General features: G+C 29.8%; 1 protein-coding gene across 1 annotated transcript in view; it reads right to left on the reverse strand.

Moving 5' to 3' along the window:
- LOC101511338 (uncharacterized FCP1 homology domain-containing protein C1271.03c-like) overlaps positions 1–3,117 on the reverse strand; it is a 37,644-nt gene extending 34,527 nt beyond the window's left edge. Inside the window, exon 1 of the mRNA XM_004499413.4 lies at positions 2,801–3,117. The gene's annotated coding sequence lies outside the window, so the exon portion shown is untranslated. The remainder of the gene's footprint in view (positions 1–2,800) is intronic.
- Between the last annotated feature and the right edge of the window lie 17,102 nt (positions 3,118–20,219).

Below are 20,219 nucleotides of genomic sequence, written 5' to 3' on the forward strand. Positions count from 1 at the left end.
ATCAATATTTGTTGATGGAGGACCAGACTCAAAGGTAACATATAAATCAATGGTGCCGAGTTGTGACAATTGTGCATAAACATCAAATATCAAATCAACATCTTAGTCGTCGCAAATCTTCATGAGTTCAAACCTTGTTGTATTTTCACCAAAGAACACAAGGTGTCAATAAACTATATCACCAAACAACACTATTCTCCATCATAACACTATGAACCATACTCTACCCATCATAACATTATGAACCATACTCTACGCAATTAGAACAAATTCATCCAGAAATTTTCAACTCCATCATCAATCTCATGCAACAAGTTCACAATGTGATCTTCCCTTTAGTGTCTTATATAGTATCAACGAGGAACAATTAAGTGATTATAGTGAAGAGGATGAAACATACTTCGTTGAATCATTTGATAATTTTGACGATGACATTGATGTTGACAGGGAAGCAGAAGATCAACCTATCCTACCTGATTTTGATCCACCATCTCATCTGAAGAGCATCAACTTAGATACTCAACAACAATCTAGTGAATTTGATCACTTGTTCATTAATGAAGTCCCAACAGTTGATGGAATGAAGTTTCATAACAAAGATGAATGCGTACATGCAATCAAGCGTTACCATTTAAAACAATCATTGAATTTTGTGGTACAAAAATCGGATTTAGAAAGGTGTGTCATTTATTGTTCACATCCAAATTGTTTGTTTAGATGCAGAGCTTTAAAACGCAATAAAAGTGAATTGTGGGTTATTGGTAAATTGAATGTGCCTCATACATGCATTGTCACAAGATCATACGAAACTCGATTCTAACATGACATGTCAAAGCATAATGCAAGTTGTTAAAGTGGATCCTTTAATCAAAGTGAATGTCATTGTTGCTCAGATTCGGGATTTACGTAACTACACAGTTAGTTATACAAAGGTCTGGATGGACAAAAATAAAACGATCGAATAAATTTATGGTAATTGGGAAGAATCTTACAATCAACTCTCACAATGGTTATGAAAATATTTGCTCCAAGAACTAAAATAGTAATGGAAACACAATGGTTGTTGGTTATGAAAACATTTGTTCTAGGAACTAAAATAGAAATGGAAACTATCCCAGCTTATCATGAGAATAGTTTGATAGGTAGGATAAGAATTTTTCATAGACTATTTTGGGTTTTTGTTTAGTGTATATCTGCGTTTAAATTCTACAAACCAATAATACACATTGATGGGACTTGGTTGTACGATAAGTACAAAGGAACTCTATTAGTAGCAGTTTGCACATGATGGGAAAACTCTATTGGTAGCAGTTGCACATGATGGGAACGACAACATAATTTCTATTGTCTATGCTATCGTGGAAGGTGAGACAAAAGAGAGTTGGAGTTTCTTTTTGAGAAATTTGAGAAAATATGTCACTGCACAAGCCAATATTTGTTTGATTTTAGATAGACATCATTCCATTAATAGTGCTTATAATAATCTGAATAATGGGTGGCAAGATTCTTCGTCAAAGCATATGTTCTGGGTCCGACATATTTCACAAAAATTTGCAAGGGAATTTAAAGACAATGTTTTGAAGAAAAAAGTTATATGGGTAATAGTTTCATTCTTAATTTGTAAAATTGGTGTAGTTTTTAATAATTTCATTATTAACTTATATAATTATCTATTGTTTCAATAGAGGTTACTCGATCAACGAGCCTACATAGTAAAATCGGCATAGTAAATCCAGAGGAGGCTTTAAAATGATTAGACAACATATCTCGACAAGATTGAATTCAAACATTCCGAAGTAGTCGTTGGAGTCAAATGACAACTAACATTGTGGAGTCGACCAACGCAGTATTAAAAGGGCCGCACAACCTTTCTATCACCACTGCTTTGGTCCAATCAACTTATTTTAAAACAGAGACACTGTTTTCAACCATGGGAAAACGACACACATCAATTTTAACTTCTTGTCAAGTATACACATAAACTTGCATAAATTTTATGAAATTGGAAATAAGTAAATCCAATAGTCATAGTGTGGATAGTTTTGATCGGAGCAATCATACTTTCATGGTGCACGAGACAGTGTTTCCAAGAGAAGGGCGACCAATTGGTCATTTCAGTGTAAATCTTTCTAACAAGTGATGCGATTGTGAGAAATATCAAGCTAAACATATGTCTTGTTCATATGTCATAGAAACATCTTCTAACATAAAATATAATTATGCAAACACATTAGAACGGAAATGAACATTACAAAAAGAGTACCAAGAAAATGCCGATTATGTCGAGTTGCTGGTCATATTAGAAAACGTTGTCCAAACGCTGCTGACACATTTACTCAAATTTGATGTATTTTGTTTTCTCAAATATAATGTATTTTTATCGTTAATTTAATGTATTTCGTCTCATTTTCATTTATCAATATACATTTCTTTTTATTTAATTGTTATTATTATTATTATCTAATTTTTATTATCATTTAATTTTTTTTTTTATTGTTAGTATCTTGTTGCTATAAAATAATTTGTTAAAAAAAATATTATTGATTTGACAAAGGACAAATAAGTGTTTTAAAATTAAAATTTGAAGCTAACAAACTATAAAAATTTAATTTTTTTAGTTAAAAAAATAGTAAAAGAGGTTGGAAATAAATAAGTATCTATATTTTTAAAAATTATAAAAATATTAAAAAAATTATTATTTATAAATATATATCAACAACTAAAATTAAGATAAAATTTATATTTTAGGAAATAAAAACAAAGTAAATATAATATTTTAGATAAATTGAATTAGGCTTACTTGGTGATTGAAAAGGAAGCAATGTGAGTTTATCTTTCTTGTGTTTTCCACCGTGTCTTATCTTTCTCTGTTTTTCCATCTCTTCCTCAGAGAAGAAAGCGTTGCGCCTCAGGTCTTGCACCGGTGCCGTGAATCCAGAAGCTCATCGTAGAATCGTGACTTGGATTTTATTGATGATGAAGAAGAGATGGCGGTGAAGGCGCAAAAGATGTTGGCGAGGGATGATTGTGTTTAGTGAAATGAGGATGAGTGGTATTGTAGCCGTTGGAGAAAAGGCACCATTTATAGTGGAAATTGGATTGTAGCCGTTGGAGAAAAGGCATCATTTATAGTGGAAATTGGATTGTAGCCGTTGGAGAAAAGGCACCATTTATAGTGGAAATTGGATTGTAGCCGTTGGAGAGCTGCTGCAGTGGGACCGCTAACTTTAGTAATTGACCAATTTGCCTCCTCTTTTTAGTTTATTTCATTCCTTGCCATTATCAATTCAATACTAAACTTTTTATGCTAACTAAAATGCTATTTTATTGTCACCTTGTTGATATTTCTTTCTTGTTCGATCACATGTTTGTTTATGTTGTAATTTAGAAACTTTTGTTTACATTTAGAGTATTATATCAAATAGTCGCTATAGCATACTGGAAATTGAACAAATCGCCATTGTTCTGCAATACGCTATTTAATACAAAGTGTTGTCAAATAGACGCTATTATGGTACTATAACTCTAGCATAGTGGAATTAAAACAAACCGCTATTTTCCGTAATCTGCAATTAAAAAAAGAGACATGTCTAGTGTTCATCCCAAATGTACTACAAAATAATTAGATTACTAGTACAAGATCTTCGAGCATCATGAAGAGCTCTTTCTATACAGTATAAATAATTTAAATGTTGTCTCTTCTTTAAAGGAGTAATTCATTTTTGTTTTAGCTGCAAACTTTTTGAAAAACCTTTATCTTGACATAGAGAGGACTTCCTCAAGCAATAAAATTTGAGATTGTGCACTTAGACAATTTTATTGGTTTAGTCTAGTTTTTAACTATTTTAAAGCTTTCCTTTATGAGAGGCGGTGGGTTTGAAAAAGTATATGAGATTGGTCGAATATTTAGAAATGAAGGAATTTCAACTAGTCACAATTCTGAATTTACAACTATAGAGGTAAATTTAAGCTTATATTTAGGAAGAATTGATTCGATTAATTTTAATTGGATATCATGCATAGAACAACTATTGGAGTTGTTGCCATGTGACTGGAGCACTTGTTTCCCTTTTTTTTTTTTATATATTTTGTTGTTTGTAATACCCTAAATTTTATAATAAATTATTTTATTAGTTAAGTATAATTTTAAATAATTAATTTAATGTTAAAATTATTTTAGAATATATAATGATAAATTATATTTTAAAGAAAAAAATTTTATGCGATTTTACGTATATATACGTGTACCCAATTAATGTAATATTTTTTTGTGCGTTTGACTGGTGTTAAGTATGCACATAGTTAACTATATTTCAATTATTTATAACTACTTTCTATTTTTAGTTATTTTTTTATAAATAATATCTTGAGATATAATTGATATTGTGTTTGGTTTCATTTATTTTTATATACTTGTTATGACATTGTGATTTTATATATATTTATTATGATTTAGTAATTAATATAAAGTGTTGGTGTAATATTTATTTATTTTATAATATCGATTATTCTCTAATGATGGTAATATTTTAATTTGAGTATTTGAAAAAAAATAAGTATTATTTTGAATATGAGGATTTTGATTATTAATGTATTTTTAAAAATTAATTACTTTAATTACTTCATTTTATAAAATATTGCTTTTGAAAATAAGTAATACGTTGGTTATTAAATTATGTTTGAAAAAAAAAGTGTTACAAAAAATAGTTTTGATAATTGTTTGTTTGATTTAAAAAATAAAAATAAATAGAACAAAGAAGTAAAATTTGTTTTATGGATTAGACACATATTTAAGAGTAAAATCTAATTAAATAAATAAAAATATAAATTGAAAATAACAAGAATGAAGGGCGTGAGAAAGAGACTAACCTGGACACAAAATAGAGCTGCCGCATATTGAGAGAAAAAGAAGAAAATTGATATCGTGCATCGATGACTACTCAAAAAAGTTTCTCCGTTTCCGTTCAAATGTCAGTATATTGTTTTACTTATTCAGCTATTCAATTAAACATAATTTTCCAGATTTTTAACAACCCGAATTTCTCCCTAAAATACTCGATTTTTCTGTTTTCAGAATTCGTTTAATTTGCACCGTTCTTCTTTATCGTAAGTCCGATTTGAGTGAAACTAACGCCAAAACGGTCGTGTGAAAAGTGGTTATATTTTCCATGAATTGGTTTTCTAATTTATGGTAATTTTCCTTGACCGAATTTTGAAATTTAATTTTTAGAGTATTTACTCATAATTTATTTTTGACGTTTACCCATAAACTGTCGAGTTAGATCGATTGAAGGACAAAATTCAAAAAAAAAAAAAGATTGTATGTTTGTGGAATCGTACTCGTGTTTGAAAGCGTTGAAATAAGGTAAAGAGTGAGAGAGCGTTTGAATTCATGAGTATAATATAATATGGGATGAACAGGAAAATCGTATTTCCAAACGATTCATTCGGGGCTCGCTATGTACGGCAGTAGCCCTTTTAGTGATAAATTGATTAATGTAAAAATATGGGAATTGTGAGATTAAAATATGGAATATAAATATTTATAAGGTGTTGATTGATTTAACTTCGTTAAATGTGTGGTATTTGATATTATTGTGATGTTTGATTTATTTTTATTAAATGTGAGATATTTGATATTATTGTGATATTGGATGTCGAATGAATTTTATGTATATGTTTGATTAGACATGTTTATGTGATGTGATAATAAAAAGTGAATTCATTTTGATAAGTTTATGTGATTATGATGATGTTTAATTAATAATAATGATATTATAAACTTATGATAAGCTGGTGTGATGATGTATGGTTGATGATACTGATGCTATAAATTTGTTATGAGTTTATGTGATGAGATATGATTAATGATAGAGATGTTGTGAATTTGTGATGAGAGTATTGAAATAACCCCATATTTGGTGAAATAATTGTGATTTCAATTTGTGTTTGAGATGACAGTCTTAATGTAGTATCATAGGCCAACGAGGGGAGAAAATAAATATTGAGAATTTGCGAAGTGAAGATTATTTTATCATCATATAGGTAGGGTCTGATAAGCCTAGTGATTCCAGGGAAGTACAACTGAATGAGCCTGATCGTGGCGGTTTGTTGTCGAGCCTTAAGGCAAGATTGTTAGACCTTGGAGGTATTCGGGTGGAGAATTCCTAGGTGACTTGGAGGTAGCACTCCAAATGTCAGGAGCTACCACGCAACACACGTTTACCTCAATTGTCACGTATATGTGTCTCGGGTTGAGTTGAGGGGATCTATGAGGACAAGGCCAATTTGAATTGTCCGTCCACCAAGATGGTGGCATAGTATCAAGCCTCCTAACCAAGTACTTCAGAGTTAGAATGGTACCACATTGTGAAGTAGAGTCTAAGCTCATGCATAACATTGCATTTTACTGTGATTGTTTTGTTGTGATTAATATGTATCGTGTGTGGTGATAATTTCTCTTAGACGATTGATGTTATAGTGAAATTTTTTTATTTTCCTTGAGTGATTTTGACTTTTTAATGTGATTTTTTCTTCCTGGAATGTTTGTGTAGTGATACAGTTCTATTATGATTGTTTGTGTGTTCTTCTTACTTGTATTATATTGTTATCATGATTTCGAAACTCATCTCCTTCGTTGTTTGTGTTTGACTGGTTTGACCCTACGTTTGCGAAATCGCAGTTGTTATAGGTTAATGAATATTGAAGTTCAAGTTTGGGAAGAACCACGCTCTAATAGGTGATATCGGGAATAAGTGTTTATTTTGTATTTTACTTATTTAATTTGAAACTAATTTTTGGATGAAAATCTTAAAAGTACTAGTAAGTTTTTAAATTAAATCAAGTAATAATACTTAAATCAAGTTTATTGAGATTAAATTATTTTAACAGAGAAAATAAGTTTAAAGTGTTCCTTTTTATTTTTGAGAAACGTGATATCTAAGTGAAAAATAAAAATTTTTCTTTTTTTGAAAATATATTTTTATTTATTTGCTGCAAATATTATAAAAATATAATATAAATTATTATTATTATATATATATATATATATATATATATAAAATTTTGAGAGTTACGGTGTCACATTGTCAATCTTTACATATGTGCCCTGAAAATCTAAGTTTTAGTACTTTGGCTTAAGCTTTCAAGCTAGTTGTTTTTACAATGTTTGCATGATATTTTATTTTGCATTGTTGTATAGGTTGTACTTTTCATTTTATCGTGAATTACATTCTAAAATCTATTCATATTAGACTACCCAATTGAGATATCTCCATTGGCTAAACCACACTGCAAATAGACACATTTTACAAAATATTGTGTATTGTTAATTATTGGAAATGATTATGCCTTTAATGAAAAGTTCATTGGAAATAATGATGGCATTTATGAGAGCTAGTGTTGTTGTGAATTGAAAAAATTGAGAAGTCTCACATTGGAGGAATATCACACACTAGTAGGGTATATAAGGTGGAGGTAATGAATTTGGGATGGGCCCCCAAAGGGCACCCCAATTTTGTGAAGGAGGGAGAACGCAAGCAATATTGACCATCACACACGCGATCGTGCGCGCCGCCGACGTCTGGCCCGGCCCGGCTTGGTTTGGCTTTGTTTGGTTTGGCTTTGTGGTGTATTATTATTTTTGCCTGAAAATTAATTAATCATTTTTTAATTAACTGATTGCTTGCTTTCTATCTCTAATTGAAACGTTAATTACGTAACTGCCCTCCACCTAGTCATATCTGATCCAGTCTTCCTCCCTGAATTCGTGCGTCTGATTTACCCGGTCAAAACTCTAATCTTTGGTCTCACGTTTCCTTGCTGTCCGGTCAAAAGTCAGAGTCAAATTCATGAGTTTGGGGCGCACGTTTTGGTGGCTTGGAGCGCACGTTACTGAGAGCACTACTTGGAGCGCACGTTCTGGTGATCCATGGATTTCTCAGATCCAGTTGCGAATTTCTTCTATAAATAGAGGGTTCTCCCCATTTGGAAAAACACACCAAAAACTCTCCGTATCTGAGGCTTTTCTCTATTCTCCCCCTTCTTACTACTTCATCTATTTCTTCTCTTTCGAGTGGTCATTGTGCCATATTACGAGTGTCAGTCGTAAGACTGCCATATTGAGGGTATAATTCTAGAATGGTTTTCTACAGTGCAGTAGAACTCCGATACAGAGTATCTGGGCTGTTTTGTCCTGGGGACTTCGTGGTTGATAGTCTGCCTTGCACAATTTTGGACAGTGCCTCGAAACGTCTTAAAGAGAGCGACCTAGTCCGCGACTCAACCCAGTAATACTTTGGGTGGCATAAATTGTTTTCAAAGGTTTTCGAATTTCAAAAACAACATTAATGATGTTCGTTGTTGTTATTAAATGTGCTTTGACCAAAAGTACCGTAAGATACATGTTATCAACACTCTTTTATAACTTTCTATTCCATTAAATTTGAAATTTTATGTTATCAATTGGCTTTGCCCTTTGTATTCATGACAACAAAATTTATTGTGAAAAATACATCTTAATCTACTGAGAGGTTTGAACTTTTCATTTGCAGTCATGAACTAGGCAACACATTCTCAGAATTGACTGATCCTATAGATCAGCTAAGCTTCCTTAATTTTCAAACTTTTCAGATTCAGGCAGCACAACTTGTTTTTTATGTGTTTAACTCACCACAAACTAATTATAATGTGTTTGTTGTATCTACAATAACACCTAAACAAGATAGATGGCATTTTTTTAACAGAAACAAAGATGGAATTGGATAGCAAAAAACTACCATTTATGCATATTTAATGACTTACAGAGCATAGTAAAAGTATTATAATTAAACCTGTGTGTAATACATTATAAGTGAAAATTAAGATTCTTGATGAAGGGGAAACCTTAGGGAGAATTCTATTTTCGATTTGGTTTCAACAATGCACTTTTATTCTTTTATTTCAATTTTCTGGACACTACTAGAAATAGATAGTGGGGCTCTGTTAATGATACCTTGTCCCGAGTTAATTATTGAAGACTGAGTAGTTTGATTTGACGGTGAAGAAAATGGTTGCATTATTTGTACTTTACAGAGAGGATGCATAGAAGATCAAGTTAGACAACATGAAAAGAAAAGAGCAGTTGTTTCAACAAATAGGGATAAGAAAGAAGGAGTAGAAAATGAGGATGAGTTGTATGAAAATGAGGAATAACAGCTTTGGAGTATGGAATGCTCCAGCTTCAGGAATGGTACATAATCTATTTCAATGTTCTTGTATAGTTTATTTTTTTGTTGTTTTTAACTTTCATTTACTAAGAGTATAATCTCTCCAGGAACTTGGAATTGATATGCTTGTGTTGCTTTTGACAAATTCTCCCAGCATTAGAGATGTAATAGCCTTCCCAGTACTCAAGGTCCAACAATAGTCAGTTTTGTTATTTTAGCAGTTTTTGTAATAACAGAATGAAAGACCTCCATCGTCATTATTTACTCTTTCTATTGTCAGTGTTCAATGCTTTAATTTATATTGTCCATTTATTTATATATTACATTTGAGTTCTTTATATATTACAGATTTCGATACAAATGAAAGTTTTTTCGTTTAGTAAAAAGAACAATGTGAAATATGAATTTAGATGTTATTTTGTATTGATTTCATTATTACGTTGGTTACTAATACAATTGGAGTCTATAAGTAGTTGATGTAAAATGAGTGGGTAAGTATTGTAAATCCTGAAATATTGAGTTTGATTCTCACCAAAAAAATGTTATTTGCTTAGTTCCTCAAGTTTAGTCTATTTGGCTTTAAAATTTCTAATTGAATTCTCATTCATACGAATATGATGTGTTTTTGAAGTGGCTAATTAAAATATATTTTTTTTTTACAAAAGTTGAAACAGACAGCACCACCATGTTAAGTAGAGATGGTAACTATTAGTTTTGTGAGTAAATATTCAAAATCATCCCTTGAATTTATTTAGCACGTGTATCCATCAAGTCCCTTGCTTTGTGGAAAATTCAAATTCATCAAAGACTTTACAGAACATTAATTAATTTGGTTTCTTCGTATGTCTCAATTAGTTGGTAAAGTTTGTGGTGTTGATGTGTTATATTATTTGTCTTTCCGTTTAGTGTAATGTTTGAATTACTTTAATCCATCATCTAAACACATTTTAAGGGAGCCGGCTAAAGTGTGAATAGTGTTTTGAACATGTTGATTTGAATTTTACATTTAGTCATAGTTCTGGAATCTAAATATTTGATGAATGACATTATTGACATATATATACCTATCAAATACCTTTATTTTTCTTAAAAGAAGATGTTGAACTCGAAAGACACTAAAACATCTTATATCTATCAATTTTTCTTTGTAGCTATATAAAAGCTGTTTAATTTGTATGATAAATTATTTTTATTTATTTTTCCTTGTAGCTATGTAGCACTTATTTAATTTGTACGACAAATTTAGCATCCTTTCGATAGAATCAAATTGGGGTTATTCTATTTAATCAAATTAAAAGTTATTTTTAATTATTTGTATTACATATACCAAACTTGTTATTCAAGCTGATATTTAGCAATCTATTGACAAATACAGAGCAGTCAAATTTCTTGTTGGGATTAAAACATAATTATTAAAAAAAAAAAACACGAATAAAAAAAATCATTTCAAGCGGACTTAGGCAACAAAAATAATACAAAGTATTTTTAATAACTCAATAACCAATGATATTTAAATAATAACATGATAATCAAATAGACAACATCAAACAAAATAATTATAACTAAACGCCTAAAAACCTTACACTGACATAGGTGAAGGAATGAGATGCTCTTGGGTTAAGTGCCGTCGCTTGGGTCTATGAGGTTGTGGTTACCGTGTTTACTTCATTTGCTGCAGGGTCGTTTTCACATGTATTCTTCAAATACTTCATTTGGTTTAAAAGGTCATTCCTGTTTAGAAAGACAGCAACGAGTATAGCTATAACCCAAAAACATGCAGATAAAGCAGCAGCCCATATAATAGATAAATATTGGATACAGCAAAATGAAACGACTCCATCAATCAGCATAACAAATAAGCACTGCAAAATGTATTTGTTCTCTGGTATTTGAATAACAGTGTTAAATATTATTACGATATAAACACAATTTATAAGAAGTAGATAGGTAAGTAAAAATGATTTTAAAGAATGATTATTATTTGAAGATGTTTGTAATGTTTCTATAACAACCAAGGCTCCCAACAGCACTGTAAATTGGAACGAATAAGTGATGACATTTTTAAACCTCTCCTGAATTAGGAGTCTCCTTTTTCTAATCCCTATTACTCCTACTTCAATGATTATGATACTTAATAGATTCCAATCCAACCTTTCAGTTTCATTTTTTTCAATAAATAGTAAAAATACTTTTAATCAATCCCCATCAAATTAATTTCATCCATATGTCATTTACATTAATTAAAATAAACTATTTTATTTATTTTGATTTTAAAAAATTAAGTTAATTGTTAAAAACATTAATATAATGAAGAGAACCATGTTAATTAAATACTAAATTTAAGTTTCACTTTAAATTATTAGATATTTTTTTCTTTCAACATATACAGATATTAATACTATTATTTTGCCTTTGGAGATGAGAAGGAAATATAAATACTTTCATTTTAATATAATCAAATTTCTTATGCATATTAATTTCTCTATATTTATTCACAATATTATTATTATTATATAGTTTTAAACTCAATTATCAACTATGATTTAATAAAAGATAAAATAAGTTTTTTGGAAAAATTACTAAATCTAATTAAAAGCTATTTAGAATTTATTATTACTAATAAATTTAATAATATTTAATATTATTACGTATATTATAAATAATACTGTGTAAGACGAAAGATGACAACAACAAAAAACCATATTTAGTATAGTTTAATGTGTATATGCAGATAAAATAAATCATATTTTAACTACTTATTAATAAATACAAATGCAGATGTAATAAAAATTAATATGTAATAATATTTTTTGTTTATGCATTAATGAAATGATAGTTTTTACAATGAAATTTTGTTATATATTTTATTTATGTGTTACTATTATTTTATATTGAATAAAAAAATATTCTACATTATGCAACAACAAAAAATTGTACATAAATGAATATGTAAAATTTAAAAACTTTCGTATTATATTTAAAAGAATATTAATAGTATTTAAAAAAAAATGTTAGAAAATATAAAAATTTAAATAAGTTTTTTTTTAAATTATAACATATAATATTACAAAATATAATTTAAAAATTATTAGATGATAGGATTAACTTAAAAGCAAACAACCTATTTAAGGTCGGATTCGGATAATATATTTTTTTAGAGTAGTTTTAAAAAGGTCTTTTTAACGGTCCAATAAAATATGTAACTCTTTTGGACTAGCTCTAAATATATTTGATAGTCCATATTGACACTTCTAATTGTAAGTGTAAAAAAACGTACATCGATAGTTTATGATCATTAAATTTTTATCATAATTAAATACTAATATATTTACTATTAACATAAATATAAAATAATATATTAAATTAAGAGTAATTAATTTATATAATTAAAATTAGATAACACAATTGAAAAAATATATAATTAATACAATTTTAAAAAATCGAAAAGATTAATTATTTTGAGATAATACAATATGTAAATAGTATATTTGAGAATTGAACCTCAAATAACATTATAAAATGCGATTGTATTATTATGTTCATATTTCATTATTCAAGAAATAAATATTAACTATAAATTTTTGTTTAATTATTAAATACTAAATTATTTTAAAACAAGTTTTACGGTATTATAAATAAAAAAAGTGTGTAATAGTAGTATAAATATTTTGATTTAATAATTTTTTAAAATTTATTTATATAGATATTTACAATAGAATCTATTAAAGTTGGATAAATTAAGAGTTTTGATATATTTATTTATTCAATTTTGACTTAATAATTAAATAAATGATATTTCATAATTAAAATTAAAATTTTGATTTTAATTAAAATCATAACAAAAAACATAATTTTAAAATAGGAAAAAAATAAACTTACAAATTTATTAATATTAAATTTAAAATATAATTAAATAATTAATAGATGTTTATAAAAATGTTGGTTGGTTTTGACTAAAAAAAAATGTTGGTTGGTTATCTTAAAATACAAAATTAGGTTGAGAGAAACAAAATAAAACGGTACAACTGCTTCCTAACGGGGTGCAGCACATTTTGATACAAATGGAAAAACATAAAAAAAGCAATTAGAAAGTAATATTGGCATAGGGTTATAAAGTTCTTCAAATTCAAACTTTCTTACTCATAAATTTTCCTTCTAAGTAGTGGTTGCAGAGATTATTATGCCTGGAAATGGAAAATTTAAAGCAACAAATTACTAATATTTATTCATCGAGTTTAATGTATGCAACAAAAATTAATTAAAACAATTAGTTTTTTTTTATGAAAATTAAAAGAATTAATTACATTTCGTCATTCTGATATAAAAAACTAGAATTAATAATAGTTTGAAATTTTGTTGGACATTCATGTGTTGTGTTGTAGGTGAAATTATTTAAATTTTATTTGAAATGATTAAATATAAAAATGGAGTTCACGTTATGTTTGGTTTATTATTAAATCAAAATTAATTTTAATATCAATTTACGTTTAAGGAGACTGTGTTTCAACAAAGGGATATTGGAAGCTGTATTGTATTGTAATCAAAAGGAACCACACATATAGATACACAAGGAGAAAGGAAAGTTTGACAATGCTGGAAATAGCTTTATTGTATTGTAATCAAAAGGAAACAAACATAGATACACAGCAAGAAAGGAAAGTTTAACAATGCTGAAAATAATATGTATATAAGGCACTTGTCCTTTAGCATTGAATGTCTCTATTGAGGGTTGCCTTCGAAAATTTAGAAGTAATTTACTCAATATTCAATAAAAATTAATCCATAAAACTTATAAATGGTATCAACAAATTAATATTTATTTTATTTATAAATTTGTTTATATGACTATTTTTCATTGAATATTGGATAAATTACTAACTATTTTTTAAATGTAATCTAGAAGAAAAAAACTAATTCTTTTATACTTATGAGATTTTTATCAAATAAAACAAGACTTTATAAAAAACTCTAACCCTCTTTATTATATATAATATAATATTCACATTCTTTAAACAAAAATATCAATGTGGTGAATAAATAACAATTAGTATAGATGATAATGTACAGATTAAAAAATATCACATATTAGTTATTCTATTTGTACATTAAGTTCTTAACATAATATTAAAAGAGATATGTTTAAATTTCTCAAAAGTCAGATGATAATGTACACGTTAAAAAATATCAAAGAAATTTTTTTATTTGTTATCAATATATTTTGTTCATGAAATATCAATTAAGTAGTAAAATTTTAACTTTATAAAGATAAATGATGAAGTTTAAAGTTTTCTAGTTATAAAATGATTATTAGTATTATTTAATTAAATAATACTATTTTACTTTCCTGATTTTTTTTATAAATATTTAAAACATTTAAACTTTATTTGCTTGTTGAAATAATATTGGATTTTCTTGTTACAATATTGTTCTTTTATGCTTGATCTTCCTAATTCCAATCCTGTCAAAAAATGCTTGATATTCTTCCAAATGTTTCAAGGTGAATAACAAAATAATATTCATAAAATAAAAAAAAAGTATTTATTTTTTTAGGAATATTTATAATATATGTTTATTAAATATAATTTAATTAATGTTATATTAATTTTTAAGGTATGTCCTATACATAGTATATAATAATAATTTGTGTAAAAATGAATCGTTGGATGTGGTGGTGAAAACCGTAACTGCCTTCCAAAATATATTCCTATTGAGTTTGTTCCAAGCCATAGACTACCAAATGGATCACAACTATGGTTTTCTGTTAAGCCAACAGAACCTCTCATAATGAACCACCACTACGCCAAAAATGACATTTAACAGCGCCCATTTTACAACGCTTTCTAAACACAAGCGCTGTTGTAATTATATTTTAAAAATAACGGAACCTATTACAGCGCTTTTTATGTAAAGCGCTGTAAAACAAGCGCTGTAAACGGAAGCGCTTTCGCGAATCAGTTACAGCGCTTTTTTCACAAGCGCTGTAAAACACATGCGCTTTCATTGAATTTAACTACCTATTACAGCGCTTTTTTCACAAGCGTTGTAAAACACATGCGCTTTCATTGAATTTAACTACCTATTATAGCGCTTTTTTCACAAGCGCTGTAAAATACATCTTTCAAATAATTATATAACTACCTATTACAGCGCGTTTTTCACAAGCGCTGTAAAATACATCTTTCAAATAATTATATACGTTGCGAACCCTAATATCCTCTACGTACTGTGCGGCCATCTACGTTGTCTAAGGTATTTTTTACACATGATCTGTTATGTTTTGAAATTGTCAAAAATTGTCAAAAACTCATACCACATGATCTGTTCTGTTTTGAAATTGTCAAAAATTGTCAAAAACTCATACCACATGATCTGTTCTGTTTTGAAATTGTTAGTTGATATTGGTTTCTTTTTGAAACTTGTTGATATGTTTTGAAAGCTTATTATTTTTGTTACTGCATTTATATAGGTGGTATAATATGGATAGGAAATGGATTTCAGCCAATCGATTGTCAAAAGAGTATGAAATTGGAGTGAAGGAGTTTGTTGAGTTTGCAGTGAAGAATGCAAAAGATCCAAATAGAGTAGTTTGTCCTTGTTTAAAATGTTGTTTTGGAAAACGTGTTAGAGAAGATGAATTAGAAGGACATCTAGTATGTAATGGAATTGATCAAAGCTACACATGTTGGATAAGACATGGTGAGAAAAAAAAAGGAAACATTAATTTTGAGAATAGTTCGACATATGCTTCAACTGACTTCGATACAGATACATATGAGCCGGACCGAGTTGATGAGATTGCAAAAGCAGTTGAAGAAGATCTTCGAGATTGTCCTAAAATGTTTGAAAGTTTGTTGAGTGATGCAGAGAAAGAATTATATAATGGTTGTACTAAATTCACAAGACTGTCAGCGATATTAAAGTTGTACAACTTAAAAGCGAGTAATGGATGGTCTGATAAAAGCTTTACGGAATTATTAACACTCATAAAAGATATGTTGCCAGATGATAATGAACTTCCCAGTCGAACCTACGAGGCTAAACGGATTTTGTGTTCTATTGGAATGAGTTACGAAAGGATTCATGCGTGTCCTAACGATTGCATTTTATTTCGAAACGAATATGAACTACTTAAGGCGTGTCCGAAATGCAATGTCTCTCGATATAAGAAGAAAGAATCTACTCCAGCAAAAGTCGTGTGGTATTTTCCTATAATACCAAGATTTAGGCGCATGTATCGCAGTGAAGAAGATTCAAAACACTTGACATGGCATGCAGATGAAAGAATTAGAGATGGAATGTTTCGACACCCTGCAGATTCCCCACAATGGGCAAAAATTGATCACGAGTATCCTGAATTCGGGATAGAGTCAAGAAATCTAAGACTTGCACTTTCTACTGATGGAATGAATCCACATGGTCTTCAAAGCATCTCACATAGCACGTGGCCTGTGATTTTGGTAATATATAACCTACCTCCATGGTTATGTATGAAGCGTAAGTTTATGATGTTGTCTCTGTTAATTTCTGGACCCAAACAACCGGGGAATGATATCGACGTATACTTGACTCCTCTAATCGAAAATTTAAAAAGTATGTGGGAGACAGGTGTGGAAGTTTATGATGGGTATAAGAAAGAATGTTTCAATTTAAGGGTTATGTTGTTCGGCATAATTAATGATTTTCCAGCATATGGTAATTTATCAGGATATAGCATTAAAGGTCAGTGTGCATGTCCTATATGTGAAGAGAGTACAAATTGGATGCGGTTGAAACATTGTAAGAAGAATGTGTTTCTTGGACATCGTAGATTTTTACCTTATAGTCATCAGTATCGTGGGTGGAGAAATGCATTCAATGGAAAATCAGAGGAAGGTAAAGCTCCTTTAGCACCGACTGGATATCAAATACTTGAAAAAGTACAAGGTTTGACCAATAAATTTGGCAAACCTTTTGCGGGAGAGCTGGTGAAAACTGGGTGGAAGAAAAAGTCAATTTTCTTTGAATTGCCATATTGGAAGTCATTGTATGTAAGACATTTCCTCGATGTGATGCATATTGAAAAAAATGTATTTGAAAGTGTTATTGGTACGTTACTCAATGTTCCAGGAAAGTCTAAAGATGGCGTCAATGCAAGATTGGACTTGGTCGATATGGGAATAAGAAATGAACTGGCTCCAGTAAAGAAAGGAAATCGCACATATCTACCTCCAGCCGCTCATACTCTATCTAGAAAGGAAAAAATTGTTTTATGTAAATTTCTACACGAAGTTAAAGTTCCAGAAGGATACTCTTCGAACATTAAAAATTTGGTTTGTATGAAAGACCTCAAGTTAAAAGGTTTGAAGACCCATGATTGTCATATTATAATGGAGCATTTGCTACCAATAGGTATACGTTCCATTTTACCTGAAAAAGTTCGACTAGCCTTAACTAGATTATGTTTCTTCTTCAGGGAAATTTGTAGTAAAGTGATCGACCCTCAGAAATTACCGACATTGCAGAGGGAAATTGTTGTTACTTTGTGTGAGCTTGAAATGTATTTCCCACCATCGTTTTTTGATATAATGGTTCACCTTACTGTTCATCTGGTTAAGGAGACACAACTTTGTGGGCCAGCTTATATGAGATGGATGTATCCGATAGAACGATATATGAAAATATTAAAAGGGTACGTAAAAAGTAGAAGTCGACCAGAAGGTTGTATTGCTGAACGATACATTGTTGAAGAGGCTGCTGAATTTTGTACTGAATATCTGTCCAATGTTGAATCCATAGGGCTTCCCATGTCTCGTCATTCGGGAAGACTATCAGGAGAAGGGATAACTGGAAGGAGACTACTGACTATATCAAGGACAGAATGGGAGCAGGCACAATTGTATGTTCTGCACAATGATGATGAGGTTCAACCGTATGTTACAATACACATTGATCAGTTATCTCGTTTGAACATGAATAGGAATCAAAATTGGATAACTCGAGAGCACAATCGAAGTTTTGTAACATGGTTAAAAAATCACATAATGTCAAAATTTGATATAGACCCCGGATCAATTTCAAATAGATTGAGGTGGCTAGCAAATGGTCCGAGCTTACATGTCTTTTCTTACACTGGTTATGTTATTAACGGCTACACATTTTATACCAAAGAACAAGATGATCAGACCACTATGCAAAATAGTGGAGTCACTCTCGTAGCTGAAGCGATGCATGTCTCAAGTGCAAAAGACAAAAACCCAATATATGCAAATCTATCATATTTTGGGGTTATCGAGCGCATATGGGAGTTAGACTACACAATGTTTCGTGTTCCCATATTTGGTTGCAAGTGGGTCGATAATAATAATGGCGTTCGGATTGATGAGTCAGGATTCTTGCTTGTCGATTTTAATAGGGTGGGATACAAAGACGAGCCTTTTATTTTAGCGTCGCAAGCTCAACAAGTGTTTTATGTCACTGATCCTTCTAATGATAAATGGTCTGTTGTCCTATCGACCAATAAAATAAGTGATGATAACAATAATGATGAAGATGTTGGTAATGATCTTTTATTTGCAACATCACAACAACCACATGAAATTGATTCAACTGATGATGGTTTATATCTTAGAGATGATCATGATGAGGGAATTTGGATTAATCCATCGTTTCGTATTGTAAATGGACAAACAAATGTGAATGTCACCAGGAAAAGAAGAAGGGCATCTTAATGTATATATATGTTTAATTGTTTTATATAAGCTATGCATGTAATCTGAACTGTGTTATTGTAAATATGCATGTAATCTGAATTGAGTGTTTTATACTAAGTTCTGATTAATTTATTTTCTGATTAATTTATTTTCTGCTTATATTTAGCTTGATTTGAGTGTTTTATACCAAGTTCATGTAACAATGAGTGTTTTATATTTAGCTTGATTTACATGAACTGAACTGAATATAAATTAGTAATTTACATGAACTGAACTGAACTGAATAGAGAGATTCTCTTTTGCTCAGTGCATATATATATATAGATTCTTCAGAATACTCATTTCTAATAATTCATCATCTCCTAAAGTATTGTGATAAAGACAATGATAACAATATTTTTAATCCAATAAACAATGATAAAAATGTTTTTAATGTCATCCCAACCCAAATAAACCAAACACAAAAATAAAATAAAGAGACATTTTACAGCGCTTATCTTAAAAAGCGCTGTAAAAGATCCTTTTAAAAATAAAATAATGAGTGTTTTATACCTTTTACAGCGCTTTTCACACAAAGCGCTGTAAACGACTCTTTTGAAAGTGAGTAAAAAAGACATTTTACAGCGCTTATTTGACAAAGCGCTGTAAAAAAGCTTTAAAAATAATATTCATCAGACACCTAATTTCTTCAAACACCTTGTACGCATCATGGGAATCCAAAAAACATCAGACACAAACCCATTTCTTCAAACACCTTGTACGCATCATGGGAATCCAAAAAACATCAGACACAAACCCATTTCTTCAAACACCTTGTACGCATCATGGGAATCCCCAAAAACACCAGACACAAACCCATTTTTCGCAACATGGCAATGATCCTGAATACCAATTAAGTTTCGATTTAAGAAGGAAAGAGAATGTAAAGAGATAAAAAGGGTGTTGAGGTGGAGATTGAATTGTGAAAGAGTAAGCTTTGATGTTTGTGAAGAAGATGCATAAAAGGAGAAGAGTTTGGTGAAGAGGAAGGGATTTTTGTGGTGACCAGTTACTACTATGTGGGTTTTGCATGCATGTTGAGCTTGTTTAAAAAATAACATAACATAACAAAACACAAAAACAATAAGGCCTTTTACAGCGCTTATTTGGAAAAAGCGCTGTAAAAGAGCCTTTTAAAATTAACATAAAGAGACATTTTAGAGCGCTTATGTGGAAAAGCGCTGTAAAAGGCTTTAAAAAACATTCATATAACATAATAACACACGGAGGTCTTTTACAGCGCTTATTTGGGAAAAGCGCTGTAAAAGAGCCTCTTAAAATTAAC

Source organism: Cicer arietinum, chromosome 3, assembly GCF_000331145.2.
Source record: "Cicer arietinum cultivar CDC Frontier isolate Library 1 chromosome 3, Cicar.CDCFrontier_v2.0, whole genome shotgun sequence".
NCBI classification, from domain to species: Eukaryota; Viridiplantae; Streptophyta; class Magnoliopsida; order Fabales; family Fabaceae; genus Cicer; species Cicer arietinum.